Below are 16,744 nucleotides of genomic sequence, written 5' to 3' on the forward strand. Positions count from 1 at the left end.
AGGGGCTCTCCCAGCCTCACCTGGAGATGTTGGGGGTTGGACTTGAGACCTTCTGCTTCCAAAGAAGACCTTCTGCCACTGAGCTATGACCGCCTCTAGATCTGTCACTGCATTGAAAGCAAAGAATTTCATCAAAAGCAACGAAGCAAAAGCCCCTGGAAGGATAACGTTAACACAGGAGCGAGAGGGGTGCTTTAAAAATAATAATAATGCACTCATTCCTACACACCAATTCAGAAGCGGCAGGCCCCACCTGTGTGGCGCAGGCTACCCTACAGCCACATTGCGGAGGTACCCCCCGATTCTGCTTCTCGAAGGCCTCTTGGATGTTTAGGGTCGGAAAAGCCAGCTGGAGAAAAGTCCTTTCCCTGGGACTCCTCTGGCAGCCCTTCCCTCCCTGAGGTTCGTCTCGCGCTGATCAAGTTTGCACAGGCTCAGTAATTCCCCCTAAATTTTTACAAGCTTATTCATGTTTGCTGTCAAATGCATTAGTTACTTTTCTCCGGGCGATTCCAAGAGACAAACTATTAATTACGGCACTAAACGTCTCTTCTTGAGAGACGTATTTCAAAACATTTTCGACAATTACATGGCAGTGTCGGTAAACCAGGGAGCAGCCACTCTCCAATCCAACAATTTTCAAATTGAAGAAGGAAAGGGGAGAAAGGAAAAAAACTAACTAGTGAGCTATTTCCCCAAAGGCTGGAATTTCACCAGGGCCCCATTGGTTAAGTGGGTTCACCCCTTTCCTCCCAAATACCAGAACACAAGAAGCTGCCTTATACAGAGTCAGACCATTGGTCCACCTGGCCCAAGGTTGTCCACACTGATTAGCTGCAGCTCTCTAGGGTTTCAGGCACGGAATATTTCTCAGTCCTATCTGGAGGTGCTGGGAACTAAATCTGGCATCTTATGCATGCAAAACAGATACTCTTCCCTTGAGCTGCAGCCTGTCCCCTGTAGCTACCAGGACTAATAACTTCATTTATTACACTGGGGTCACATGAAGAGAAACTCATATAGAGGGAAACTGTTAAACCTGGCAGTGGCGTAGCGTGGGTTGTCAGCACCCGGGGCAAGGCAAGTAATTTGCACCCCCTAACCCGTGGATTTGTGCCCCCTAACCCTAACCCCCAGATGTTGCGCCCGGTGCGGCCGGGCCCCCCCTGTACCCCCCACACTACGCCACTGAAACCTGGCATCCTGCGCGTTCTCGGTCCCAGACGAACTTACAGCTGCTCTTTGAAAATTTAAAACTAGACCTAGTGATTGCAATGATGCAATTAACATAAAGCATTGCAGGGAGGGGGGGACGACTAAATGAGCCTGGGGTCCCTTCCAGCTCTGCAGTTCTGTGATTCTATGTCTAGTTTGGATCTAAGATAGGCTTAAATAAAGTCCCTGCAGGCAGACTTTCTGCACTAGCTGAAGATTCTGAACAATGTTCAAGGGCAGTCTCACAAAGGATGCATTGCAGTAATCAAAGCAGGAGGTAACCAGACTACTGGAAGAGGATACTGATTGGGAACACGAATGTGTGAACCAGCCCCGGGGGTTCAGTAATCAGATGAATCAACATCATGGATTACTTAGCAGAGGCCCTGATGTCGGCAGTCTCGCTCTCTCTGAAAGCTCTTTCCTATGTGATTTCCATTATAGTGAACAAATTCTATGCCATCTATAATTTCTTGGCACCACACTCTTTTCCACCCCACATACATGCACCTCTTTGTTCGAGGTCATTAATAAATACATTACAAGTGAACTGTTCCCATGGTGGGCCCCTTGGGGGCGCTGTTGCAAGATGGACACTGGCACCTGGATGAATAAGTAAAGAGCATTCACAGCAGAACACGAAGTTCCCATTTTGCAAAATCAATAATGCACATACCTTTAAAAGCTTCGGATCTGGGCTCTCTGTGGGACACATCCATTTAGGGGCACCTCACAGCTCCGGTCTCCGAGAGCTGGCGCTCTGTGTTCTTGCACATCCACCCAACATTTTGCAGGGGGAAACAGGGACAGTTGCATACCTGAAACATCCCCAATCACACATCAACTGATCTGCGCTGAGCTCTCCTGTGTTGCTAAAAAAAAAAAAGGTTAAAGATTCTCCCCTTCTTGCAATCTTCTACATTTACTTCCTTTGCAATAACCTGTCCATGCTGATTTAAAAATTGAGAGCAAGCTTGTTCTTTAGGTTAAAACATTTACTTCTTTTAAAAACACCCAAACTAATAATAATGCCCCTATTTTTGCATCCTGAACAACAAGAGATTCCAAGAGTGCCTGTGCTTATATCAGGGCTTTGGTTTCCTTAAAATGGAGGTTGGTGGAGACCGTGGTGTCCTTAGGATCGATGGTTTCACTGACACATATTTACAACTTGAGCATAGGATAGAAGGGGCTCGAATCATCACCATTCTGATAGATTTTTGTGTTCCATTGTGTTCCAGGGAAGCTCCAGGCTCACAGCTCTTGGGTGTCAGGGACCGGGCAGAGGAGAAATGGTGGAGGCCGCCTCCCAAGCCTGACCCTTCCAGAGAAGAGGAAGGCAGTTCAGAATTACAACAGGTGTTGCTCAGAGGCAGATGAGGGGAAAGTTGGGAAATAATGGGAGAGGAGGAGGAGGAGGAGGAGGAGGAGGAGGAGGAGGAAGAAGCGGGGGGGACAGCTGCTGGACACAATGTCTTTAGAAAGCATTTCAGATCCCCCTCTCCCAGAAGCTGGCAAGCCTTGAAAGTAGGAGAACAAAGAGCTCAAAGGCAGAGGGCACTTTTCAGCACATGTAGAGGAGGTGGCGAAGATGACGAATGAGGAAATGGGAGAGACGGGAGTGGAGATTCACTCGAGACAACACCACTACACAAGAAGCTGGGTTCTATAGCCTCTCTCTATAAATACTGAATAAAAAGCGGATGGTATGAACATTCCATGTCTTTGTACATTCCTGGGCAACCGGCTGTGAGAGTTGCTGGCAGCAGCCTGACATTGGGTCCGGCACTGAGCAAGACCAGTCTCAGTGTCTCCAGCATCAGCCAAAACTCATGTACAGTGGTACCTCGGGTTACATACGCTTCAGGTTACAGACTCCGCTAACCCAGAAATAGTACCTCGGGTTAAGAACTTTGCTTCAGGATGAGAACAGACATCATGCTCTGGCGGCGCGGCGGCAGCAGGAGGCCCCATTAGCTAAAGTGGTGCTTCAGGTTAAGAACAGTTTCAGGTTAAGAACAGACCTCCAGAACGAATTAAGTACCTGAGGTACCATATTTTCTGTTTTCCTTCATCCTAGATGAAGCGGCATCCAGCCAGGTGAAGCGGGAAGAGCGAAAAGACCCATCTCTTTGCTTGTGTAGTTAACAGAGCTCACTCATTCTGTGGGAAACCTGCAAGCAAGACTCAAGCAGCAAGAGCAAGAGCACTCTCACCTCCTGAGATTTCCAGCAACTGGTACCCAGAGCATAGACATCATGGCTAGGAGACCAGCTATGGACTGCCTTTGGGTAGACCAGGTATGTACCTCCTTTGGAAGAGACATGGAGCCATGGGGAGTGTTTGTCCCTCACTCCCACCTGCCCTGCTTTGCCATGACAGAGGAACACCAGCCAGAGCCCCTGATATTGATCTCAGCATTTGGACAGGTTCATCAGGGAGAAGCCCATTCTGAAAGCACCCAGTCCTTACGCACTGTGCGGTGCAATCCTGTGAACATCTACTGGGCAGGAAGTCTCACTGTGGTTCCATAGGGTGTGTTGGAGAACGGCACTGCAAAAGGGTGCATCTCCGTCAGTTTACAGGAGGGACATTCCTAAAACACATTGCCAGGAACTTTCATTAGGCGAAATTGTGCTATTCTAACAAAGAAATGATAATAATAATAATAATAATAATAATAATAATAATAATAATAATAATAATTTATTTATACCCCGCCCTCCCCAGCCAAGACCAGGCTCAGGGCAGCTAACTCCAGATATAAAACAATTGATTGAAATACAACTTAAAAAAGAAGATTAAAATACAACATTAAAATGCAGCCTCATTTCAGCAGAAACACAAAAACTTTTTTGGGGAGGAAAACGTCAAGTCTTCACCAAGGCTAACTATCCAGCCTGGTCCTACATGGGCCAGAAAAAAGCCAGGGAAGTCCCCAAGTAGGAGTTCCACCACAGAAGGAAAAGGGAAAAAGGAAAAAAAGAAAGAGGGGGAGGGGATAAAGTTAATTCCAAGCCAAAAGCCAGGCTGAACAACTCTGTCTTACAGGCCCTGCTGAAAGAAATCAGATCCTGCAGGGCCCTGGTCTCATGAGGCAGAGCGTTCCACCAGTGTTGAAATGAACATGTGCATGAACAGGCCCAAACTGCCCCTGGTATCAGCTGGACAGCTCAGTTGGTTAGAGCGCAGTGCTGATAACGCCAAGGTTGCAGGTTCGATCCCCGTAAGAGACAGCTGCATATTCCTGCATTTCAGGGGGTTAGACTAGATGATCCTCAGGGTCCCTTCCAACTCTGTGATTCTATTCTATTTTATTCTGTAAGGACGTTTGGACTGTATGCTTGCACTAGCGACTAAAGAGATCAACAGATGGTGCCAAATACATGCTCTTCTGGACCGAGGAGGTAGAGGGGTGTTTGTGTGTGCCCAGGCTAGTGGAAGTATAGTCAGAACCTATGGGACGCATGACCTCATTATGAACATGCCAACTAGCTCTTTCCTGAAAGGTCAAATGCCCCAGAGCCGCTGTCACCTAAAGGTCAGGGACTACTTGTCAAATCATCTAAAGAAATTAAATGGTCCGTGATGAAGATGACAGCGATATTCCAGCAGAAGATCATTATTGAATACAAAAACCCCTCCGGATGGGCAATTTAATGGGATTTGAGAGGGAGGCATTTCCAGTATGTACATCGCAGCTGGTTAATTTCAAGAGAGGAACTATTTAATCATTTCCTCTCTTCAGCATTCCAGATGCTCGACAGGAGACAACGGTTGTGTGGTCCTTATGCAAAGGACTGGGCAGACGTTACATATGGAGGAAGACCATCGGGTATGGTGTTCTTGTCCCTGGCGCAGAAGATATCGTTGTGAGCTTGGTCAGGGTGTCAGTCTACATGATGTCGGAGTCCCTTCTAATTCCTGGGGTCCTGGACCCAGAAATGTCTGATGGAGGATTCAATTGTTGAACTAGTGAGGCAAGTTTCTCTGTGTGATAATGGCCATAGTTGCCACCTAAGTACCATCATTAGTGTAGCAAAAGAAGTTGCCCTGTGCCAGAGGGCAAATGGGTGGGTATTATTATTATTACAGTCATGCCTCGGGTTGCAGACACTTCAAGTTGCACGATTTCGGGTTGCGCACTGCACCGAACCTGGAAGTACTGGAACGAGTTACCTCCGGGTTTTGGCACTTGCGCAGAAGCGCCGAATTGCAACCTGCGCATGCGCAGACGTGTGGGTGGCGGGTTGTGAATGCTGTAGGTTGCGAACGTGCCTCCCGCACTGATCACGTTCCCAACCCGAGCGTCCACTATATTATTATTATTTCATATACTTTGGCCACCTCATGAGAAGAGAAGACTCCCTGGAAAAGACCCTGATGTTGGGAAAGATGGAGGGCACAAGGAGAAGGGGAAGACAGAGGACGAGATGGTTGGACAGTGTTCTCAAAGCTACCAGCATGAGTTTGACCAAACTGCGGGAGGCAGTGGAAAACAGGAGTGCCTGGCGTGCTCTGGTCCATGGGGTCACGAAGAGGTGGACATGACTAAACGACTAAACAACAACAACAACCTATAACTCCAGGGCTCAGGGCGATTACAACATAAAATCACAATATAAAAACACAAAATACATCATAATATTTTTTTTAAAAAACCACTCAATAACCCTACCCCCACCACATTTAAAAAGAGTATTGGATGCCAATCAGCCAAAGGCCTGGTTAAAGAGGAAAGGCGTATAATGAAGGCACCAGCCAAACCTCCCTGGGAAGAGCGTTCCACAAACAGAGAGCCACTGCAGAAAAGGCCCGTTCTTGTGTTGTCGTCAACCGGACCTCTCATGGAGGAAGCAGATAAGGAAGAAGACCTCAGAAGATGATCTCAGTGTAGGTTCATATGGAAAGAGGCGTTCCTTGAGTTATTGTGGACCTGAGCCATTTAAGGCTTTATAGGTCAAAACCAGCACTTCGAATTGGGCCCAGAAACTGATTGGTAGCCAGTGGTCGGACCAGGTTGAGTGTAATATGCTCAAACCGTCTTGCCCTGGTGAGCAACCTGGCTGCTGAATTCTGCACTAGCTGAAGTTTCTGAACTGTATTCAGAGGCAGCAGGCAGAAGCTGGGAGAGAGACGTGCTTGATTTCTGCTAGAAACCAAGGCTGCAACCAGTGGAGAAGCAGGGCCTTCTGGGTTGTTGATGCTGTGAGCTCCTCCATCCTAGGCTCAGGTTGTATATATGTGTAAATAAAGCATATATCCCAAGACACGGCAGTCTCTGCTGTGCCTCCTTCCAAGGAAACTGAACCCCGTGTAAACTCCAGGGACCCTGGAATATCTCACCGCTCAGATTTGGGGTAGTGTGTAACAATATCTAGCCCTAAATACCTTGAGCCAAGACATGATAAAGGGAAATATTTATCAAGGTCAAGACACAAACCGCAAAGGATATGGTGAGGACAACAAATCTGGCCAATCTGATATCTCACCAGTGGTCCATCTTGCTGAGATTACGACTCTTGGCCCGTAAACATTACTGGAACCGGTTGAAACCAGAAATAGCTCTTGCAAAACCAATTCTGGCACAATTCAAGAGGAAATAATTTGAGGACCGGTGATTTATGCTGATGATTTAGAAATCAGAGCTTGCCGGAAGCTTTGCATCAAAAGCGACTGTTTCAGCTGAGAGGATAAATTTTAAAGATTTATCCAACAGTTTCCTGAAAGCCAAAGGTCTTGTGTAGTCGATGGGGTGGGGTAGGCTAACCCTAGCCCCACCCAAACACTAGGGAGCATAACTGGTTGTCAGGGAAAAGTTCAGCTCTTTTACCTAAGATTGCATCTACTATTATCATATTAATGTGAGGGCTGATAACAATTGTCCATTGTATGGTATTAATTTGTAGATTTCTTCCTTTTCTTTGCAAAGCTTTTGTTTTATAGTATTGTGTGTGTTGCATGGACTTCACTGTATTACTTGGAAAACTTCAATAAAACTTCTAATTTTTATTTTTAAAAAGAGTGAAGACTACAGTGGCACCTCGGGTTACAGACGCTTCAGGTTACAGACGCTTCAGGTTACAGACTCCGCTAACCCAGAAATAGTACCTTGGGTTAAGAACTTTGCTTCAGGATGAGACCAGAAATCGTGCAGCGGCAGCGCAGTGGCAGCAGGAGGCCCCATTAGCTGGGGTGGTGCTTCAGGTTAAGAACAGTTTTAGGTTAAGAACGGACCTTCAGAACGAATTAAGTTCTTAACCCGAGGTACCACTGTACAGCTGTGGGACTCTAACAGGAAACTGAAGACACCAACCACAGAAGCTGTCTTTTTTCATGTCTGAGAAAGTTTTCCCAAAATCACATTCTTCCCACTGTCTCACTGACCCACCGTTAACCCAGGTCCAAGCCTTATTTGCGTGGCACTCAGCCACGGCATTCTAGTCTAGCCATGCCAAAAGAAGATTAGCCACACCTACAGAAATGCCTTGGCTGTAAATCACACGGAGATGGCTTAAGCTGGAAACGGAGATCTTGCCAGTTTCCTGCAAAAACTCAAACTGTGTATCTTTAGATGTGTGTCACTGATTCTGGGCGCAATGGCTAGGTGCAAAGCTTAAACAGCTCAATTGAGAACATTTACTCATTTAGGTTTGATGAGGCCCTAAGCTACTGAAGGTAATGGGGCCCTTTATGTGTCCTTTATATGTCCAGCTGTCCTTTGTCAGCAACAAATTGTCACTGTTTTTTTGTGTTGAATATATGCTATATGGTAATTTATGGACCTAATAGGTATCTAAAGCTATTTGCATATAACAAAATATGTATTTTATCCAAGTAATTGTTGAACTGAAATACAATTAAGAAGAAGTATAATAATAGTGAATTTTTTTTGGTGGGGGGGACCAAGAGAGTGGGCCCCTAAGCTATAGCTTGTTTAGCTTATACGTGAATCCAGCACTGCATGTACTTGACCTTTAAATTCTTACAAGAGGGATCACCAACAAAACATTGCAGCGTATCCTCACATCCTAATGGGAGAGTTCTTGCCAGCCATACCCTCCTCTAACATGCCATTCCATCGTTCCCCAGTTTTCTGCTCTCGTTTCCCAACAGACAAGTCCATGGTTGCTGAGCATGCTCTGTTATTACTGCCCCATTTTGGGTGGTAATTTCCACCCTGCCTTCTCAGTCATGGTGGTTGGCGGTTTCACAAGTGGGAAAGATGATTGTTATGTACTGAAGTTCTCACCCTGGGCCAGCAGGGGGATACTGTAGATAGTTATGCAAATGAAGGATTGAAAGTGACGTTTAGTGATTGGATAGTTTTGTATGCAAATGAAGGATCGAAAAGTGACTTTCAGTGATTGGATAGTTTTAGAGCATTGCAACAGTTACCATTGTTCTGTAGCTCTATATAAGCAGGCTGACTGAGCTCCTCAGTTCAGTTCTGTTCCAGCTTACAAAATAAAGAGCTGCTTTGGAGAAATCGCCAGTGGCGTAGCGTGGGGGGTGCAGGGGGGCCGGCCGCACTGGGCGCAACCTCCGGGGGTTAGGGTTAGGGGGCGCAAATCCACGGGTTAGGGGGCACAAATTACTTGCCTTGCCCCGGGTGCTGACAACCCACGCTACGCCACTGGAAATCGCTGTGTCGTCTGCTATGTCAACCCACAACTTAACAATGATGGTGTAAGGAAGGTTTATTAAAAAGCTCATTAAAAGCAAGAAGAGTGTGGGTAAAGTTATCACGCTCGCACAGAAACCCATCTCCTGTTTGCATGCAATAGCTTGCAAGCACCCTTCACTACCAATCTTTTGATATGTTTCCCACCCCAAACATCTCACTGGCGTTCTCGTAACTCTGCTCAGCTAACTGCCTGTGTGCTGTGCCTTGCGTTGGTCTTACACAGCAAACCTACAGAAGACCTTTTCTTCTTTCCTTGTTTAAAAAACGCAGTTCCTCACCACGGCTGTCAGCTATTGGGAGCTTGCACTGCCAACAGCAGAGAAGATAGGAAATAAGCATTTATTATGTGGAGAGCGCTATCCCATCCTGCAGTTTCTAGCAATCAGTATTCAGAACCAATACTGCCTCCAAACTGTGCAAGTGAGCTCCATAGTTTAGCCATGTGCTGTGTATGAATAGGTACCTTTTTAAATAATTTTTAAAAATAAATTTTCCAATTTTTTGACAATATTATCACATCGTATCACCTTTTACAAATTTTCAGCTGTGTGTGAATAAGTACTTTATTTTCTCTGTTCTGAATCTCCCAACACTCAGTTTCATTGGATGTTACGAGAGTGGGAGAAAAGTATGGCAGCTTTCTATGTTCCAACCTCTGTGTGTATGTTTTTGGGCCTGTTTGTTTTTTCAAGGTTAAGACATACTTGGAAGGGGGGAGGCACATCTGAGTGAATAGATTGTTTTCCCACCCCCAAGTTCCAATAGTATAAGTCGACCATCCATTCCTCCATCCAATACACACAGAAAGAGAGAACAAAATCCAGGAGGCTGCAGTATATTTTATTTCATTATCTTAATGCAGGAAAGCTTTGAAATGTATACTCTCTCCATCTATTCAGCTGGTTTTAAGAAGAAAAAAGGTGGACCAAGCAAATGATACCAAACTTGAGAAGTTAATTAAATTATCCTATTAAACAGAGGCAGGATATGGGGCAACAGAGGCCAAAGAAAATAGGGGGTGAACAAGACCCTCTCAATTTCTGCACTGCAGCATACTTTCCATGTCAGCATTTTGTTAAGGAAACTGCTCTCTCTGCTCCCCTGCTCCCTAGAAATATTACCTCAGGTCACTTTGTTTCACACTGTCTTCACCCTGTCTTCACTCTGTCCAGGTCACTCTGTCTTCACTTTGTTTGACTCTGTCTTCATTTTGTTTCACTCTGTTTTCACTGTGTTCAGGTCAGTCTTTTTCAGCATTTCATTACTGCTCTCTCTGCTTCCGCCTCCCCAAAAATATCACTCCGGGACCCTCTGGAAGGCTCTAAAGCAGAGATGGAAGAACTGCATCCCTCCACATGTCATTGGACTTCCACCTCTGCTGGCTGTGGCTGATGGAAGGCACCACTTTGGCTTCCCTTGGGCTACACCCTAAATGGACAAAAAGTCATTACGGTGCTGTCTATTTTCTTCTCAATCTCTTGCCTAATAATTGCCTATGCATTTTCTGCTTGCATTGATTTCCTAGGGGGAGAGCTGAGCATATGGGAGGTGCCGTCTAGATGGGCTATCTCCTACCTAAAGTAGTCTTGATGCCAAAAAAATCTTTGTAAGTACCGCAAGGACGTGATGAAAAGGAATGTGGAGTTGCGAAGGCAGGAGACAAAGTCCTTTTAGGCTAATGAGTCTGCTTGTGTTGAGGGTTCATGTCAGCCCCACCTCTGTCCTTAGTCTGCTCTCCTCCTTGCCTGTCTGCTAATGTCTCCTTGCATTTATTAATAACATTTGCTTTGATGGTTTCTAAACACTTGACGATTGGTTCCAGATGTGCAATGCTTTGATTGCAAAAAGTGTTTCTCTCTGGAAACTTCCTCTTTCATTTTAATTGGAGCATTTGCCTTTTTGCTGCGCTTTAAAAAAAAATAATCAAAATCTTTGTAAGACAATGTACCCTCTTCCGATTCAAGTTTTGTTTATTCTCCATGGAGCATTGTTTAACCTTTGGAATGAATTAGTCCGTTCATTCATCCATTGGTCCCCTTGCATTTGGTATCATTTTGTTTGTTTTTTTTAGATAAATTTTTATTAATTTTAACAACATAGAAAACAGAAAAGAAAACAAAAAAGAAAAAAGACATACAAACAAACATACATGACTTCCCCAAACCTTCCCTTCACTGCACCCTTATTTTTAAATTAGCTTTTAGCAATCCTTCTTTCAATTTTAAAACAACAACTTTCTTTGAATTTTCTTAAGTTTAAACTTTAACAACTATAATTCTCTAATTTCACAGCCCTTGACATCTTATCCTTCCAAAATTTTACAAAAGTTTTTAAGGTACACTTTAAATTTTTTCCAGTCCTCTTCCACCGTCTCTCTCCTCTGGTCACGGATTCTGCCGGTCATCTCTGCTAGTCCCATATATTCAATCACCTTGATCTGCCATTCTTCCAGAGTAGGTAGCTCTTGAGTCTTCCAATACTTTGCTAGAAGAATTCTTGCTGCCGTGGTTGCATACATAAAAAAAGTTCTGTCTTTCTTTGGAATCGTTTGGTCGACCATGCCCAGGAGAAAGGCCTCCGGCTTCTTTACAAATGTCCACTTTAGGACCTTCTTAATTTCATTGTAGATCATTTCCCAGTAGGCCTTAATTCTTGGACAGGTCCACCAAAGATGGTAAAAAGTTCCTTCACATTCATTACACTTCCAGCACTTGTTATTGGGCAAATGATATATCTTTGCAAGCTTGACTGGGGTCATGTACCACCTATAGATCATTTTCATTATATTCTCTTTTAAGGCACTACATGCCGTAAATTTAATGCCTGTGGTCCATAACTGTTCCCAGTCCGCAAACATAATATCATGTCCGATATCTTGTGCCCACTTAATCATTGCTGACTTTACTGTTTCATCTTGAGTGTTCCATTTCAGCAGCAAATTATACATTTTAGACAAATTCTTAGTATTGGATTCCAATAGCTCTGTTTCTAACTTTGACCTCTCCTTCTGAAATCCTAGTCTCCTGTCTTGCTTAAACATCTCATTAATCTGACGATAATGTAACCAGTCTCGAACTTTAGATTTTAGTTTCTCAAAACTCTGTAATTTAGGCTTTTCACCATCGTATTCTATAATTTCATAATATTTTGGCCAATCTGATTCCATATTAAGTTTTTTTACCGCCTTGGCTTCCATGGGTGACAACCACCTGGGGGTTTTATTCTCCAACAAATCTTTATAACGATTCCACACATTATATAGTGCTTTTCTGACAATATGGTTTTTAAAGCCTCTATGAACCTTTACCTTGTCATACCACAAATATGCATGCCAGCCGAAGTTGTTATCATATCCCTCCAAATCCAAGACATCTGTATTCTCAAGAAGTAGCCATTGTTTCAGCCAGCAAAAAGCTGCTGCCTCATAATAAAGTCTTAAGTCCGGCAGGGCAAAGCCCCCTCTATCCTTTGAGTCAGTTAAAATCTTAAATTTTATTCTGGGTTTTTTGCCCTGCCAGACAAAATTAGATATGTCTTTCTGCCACTTCTTGAAACAGTCCATCTTGTCCAAAATTTGCAGTGTCTGGAACAAAAACAACAATCTCGGCAGTACGTTCATCTTAATAACAGCAATTCGGCCTAACAAGGAGAGTCTTAGCCTAGACCAAATGTCAAGATCTTTCTTCACTTCCAACCAACATTTCTCATAATTATCTTTAAACAAATTCATATTCTTAGATATTAAATTCACCCCCAAATATTTCACTTTTTTTGTTATTTCCAAACCCGTTTCCCTTTGGAAACTATCTTTTTCCTCCGTTGTTAGATTTTTTCCCAACACCTTTGTCTTCTGTTTATTTAATTTAAAACCTGCCACTTGACCAAATTTTTCAATAAGCTCCAATACCCGCATTTGGTATCATTTTGGATGATGCAGTTTATCCACTGCAGAGGAGAGAGGGGCACTTAACACCTTGGCCTCAGTTCAGTTAAAGTCGAATAGGACAAATTCAAGGGGGGTGGGAAGGATATCCACACCTTTTGTTTATATGAATATGTAGATCCTGTTGTCAAACTCTTGTTTTGTGACAATCCAATGAGTAGATACGGATAAATAAATCTGAACATGGGGCGAATCAGGAAGTATTCTTCCTTTTCAGGTAGAACAACCAGACATGGACTAAGGCAGGGCTTCCCAATGGGAGCAGTAGCGCCCCCTGGGATTGGATTACCTAGAGGGGCAATAAGAGGTAAGGGGGCAATAGGGGGCTGTTGGAGATGTAAATAACTATCAGGCTTTGAAAAGCTGGCATCACAGGATCAAGTTCGTCAATTTTGTTGAATTAATTAAACTCAATACAGTGGTACCTCGGGTTAAGAACTTAATTCGTTCTGGAGGTCCGTTCTTAAACTGAAACTGTTCTTAACCTGAAGACCACTTTAGCTAATGGGGCCTCCCGCTGCCACCGTGCGATTTCTGTTCTCATCCTGAAGCAAAGTTCTTAACCCGAGGTACTATTTCTGGGTTAGCGGAGTCTGTAACCTGAAGCGTCTGTAACCTGAAGCATATGTAACCCGAGGTACCACTGTAGTTTTAACAGGGTTTTGAATAAATGTGCAATAAACTGCTATTGTCTCGAATGTTGCTGTCCTCCTTAGTGGGTTGTACAAACCACTATTCTGAATAAAGCTGTTTATAGGGTTTGGAAAGGGGGCGCTGGGGATGAGTTTATGGACCAAGGGGGGGGGGGCGTCCAAAAAAAGTTTGGGAACCACTGAAGCATCTGAAACAGCACAGAATTCAGAGTATTTAGGTGGACCAAGGTGACTGATTCTGAAGCCTGTCCGGTGAACCTTTCAGTTAGCCAATTAAACCTAGGTACCTTATAATGTTTCACGTTCCAAAGAAAGCACTTTGCAGGCTACAACTGAATGACAGCCCACCCCTGTTCATACTGTTACGGTAAGGTCTGATGTCAGCATTTCCATTATTGGTACTTAGTTCTTTCCCACCACAACCCAGCCAGTGTTTATGATAGCGATGTAGCAGTGTGTGTGCACGCCCACTCCTGCAAAAGACTGGCTCCCTGCAACCTTAAAGGCAGTGTATGCGTGTATGTTTCAAAAATCACTGCCGAGCAATCTGAGGCCGGGGTGGTTGAGATGGTGGCCCCCAGATCTTATGGGACTCTAGGGCCACATTCATATTTAAAGCACTATGATTCCATTCAAAGCCCTATGGTAGTGCTTTAAACAGACACGGCTAACCCCAAAGCATTATGGGAGCTGTAGTTTGTTAAGGATGCTGAGAGTTGTTAGGTTGCCCTGATTCCCTGCACTTCTCAGAGGGGGCTTCAGCAAGTGAACTTTGTCATTGCTGAAATTCTCTCTTCCATCCAGCTATTAAAGTTTCAGAAGCCCTCTCCTCTCTTTCCATCTGGCCACTCTGATAATGAGCACTTTCACCAGATTTACCACAGTTCCCAATATTATTTGGGGGAAGCCATAAAAAATGGATACAGGATTGTACTGCCTGTGTTTTTTTAACTGCTGTATGGAAAAGCACATGAACCTGACCTTTGAGGTGTTTGTAAGTAAACCATTTTTAACTTGCCAAATGTGTGGTCTGTTTCTGTGCTAAGGGAAAAGGGGAACTTTGAAAGCGACTTGGAAGGGGTATATTGTAAAAGTCTAACAGCCTATATTTCCATGATTTACTTTTCTGAATATTTTGTGATTTTAAATCTCTGCTGGGGTTCTCTCACCAAAGAGTACTTGCCCTAAACCTGGATCTTAGGCATCTAGGGAACTCTCTTTTTTATTTACCTATTATTCTTTTAAATGAAAGCCAAATTAACCTGCAGAATCAGGCCAGTGGCCAACTAGTCCTGTTCTCACAGTGGCCAATCAGATGCCTGTAGGATTCAGAACTGGGATTCAGAAGCACTGCTGCCTCTGACGATGATGGCATCAAACCCAGTATTCTCTGGAACTGCATGTAAGCACATGGCGTATTTATTTCTAGCTTTCACCACCAATGAAATGTGAACTGGTGGTTTAAAAATACCATAAATAATCAAGTCCCTAAAAAGAGTTTTGGAACAATATTTAAGTTGGCCAAGGTGTTCTCATCTGAAAATGCAGAAACCAGCAATTTATGAGTGATGGCTATTTCTCCCTTTTCATGTTGTTATTATTATTTTTTAATTTATGTGGCCATCTGAAATTGATTCATCAGACCTACAGAATATACCAGTTGCCAGGTGGTTCTGGGCCTAATTCAAGGTGCTCACGTTTGTGTTTAAAGCCATAGTTGATAGGCTCCAAATACCTGAAGGACCACCTCCTTCCCTACAGATTTTATTGGGTGCTAAGATTGGCACTGTGGTCTAAACCACAGAGATGAGGGCTTGCCGATCAGAAGGTTGGCGGTTCAAATCCCCGCGACGGGGTGAGCTCCCATTGCTCGGTCTCTGCTCAGGCCCACCTAGAAGTTCGAAAGCACATCAAAGTGCAAGTAGATAAATAGGTACCGCTCCGACGGGAAGGTAAACGGCGTTTCTGTGCACCGCTCTGGTTCACCAGAAGCGGCTTAGTCATGCTGACCACATGACCCGGAAGCTGTCTGTGGACAAACGCCTGCTCCCTCGGCCTATAGAGTGAGTTGAGCGCCACAATCCCAGAGTCGTTTGTGACTAATGGTCAGGGGTACCTTTAAGATTGGCAGAGGGAGCCCTCTTGGTAGTTCCTCTTCCCACAGAGATTTGGGGGTAGCAGCCCAGGAAAGGGCCCTCTCCATGGCATTCCCTAAATTGTGGAACCCCCTCCCCACAGAGCTATGTCTTGCGTCTTCATTATACAGCATCCCTTTGACCTTTTGACACTGGATGTGTATTTTTAGGACCCACTTTATTTTTGCAATTGTAAGTTGTTGTAAACGGTAGTTTGTTAAAGGTGCTGCAACTGGTAGCTTTATAAAGGGGAACTACAGTTCCCAGGATTCTTTGGGGGAAGTCATGCCCTATAAACATCCATGGAATATACTATAAATGTATTGTATACTTCGGCCCTAAAGCAAGCGATTGGTACTAGCATTCTCCAAGAATCTCGATGTCAGGGACTGGTCCGAAAAGGAGGAATGGTGGAGTCCGTCCCCGCCCCTCCTCCTGCACTTCCTGGAGAAGAGGAGGACAGTATAGATTTAGAATAGTGGTTTGCAGAAGGTCATAGTTCAGAGGGTGCAGAGGGGAGAAGCTGGGAAATATTGGGAGAGGAGCAGGAGGGAGAAGATGCACCAGGGGAGAGACAGCTGACAGACTCAGTGTCTCTTGAAAGCATTCCTGACCCTCCCTCTCCCAGGACAAAGCATGCATTGAGAGTAGGAGAACAGAAAGCTCAGAGTCAGAAAGCACAGATCAGCTGGCACAGGGGTGACGTAGAATAGGAGAGACTGAGGGGGTGGGACTTTACTTGTAACAACGCCATTATCTAAGAGAGACTGCTTTCCTTCTCCTCCCACTGTGAATATTGAATAAACTACAGGGATACCTCGGGTTACAAACACCTCGGGTTACAAACACTTCGGGTTACCGACTCCTCTAACCCAGAAGTAGTACTTCGGGTTAAGAACTTTACCTCAGGATGAGAACAGAAATTGTGCACTGGCGGCACGGCAGCAGCAGGAGGCCCCATTAGCTAAAGTGGTACTTCAGGTTAAGAACAGTTTCAGGTTAAGAACGGACCTACGGAATGAATTAAGTTTGTAACCAGAGGTACCACTGTACCTGGTAAGAACTCTTCTTGTTTTTCTTCTTCTTTGCATCCCACCATGGGAGGGATAGG

This window comes from Podarcis melisellensis (genome assembly GCF_964234715.1).
Source record: "Podarcis melisellensis genome assembly, chromosome: 15".
In the NCBI taxonomy this organism is placed as follows: Eukaryota; Metazoa; Chordata; class Lepidosauria; order Squamata; family Lacertidae; genus Podarcis; species Podarcis melisellensis.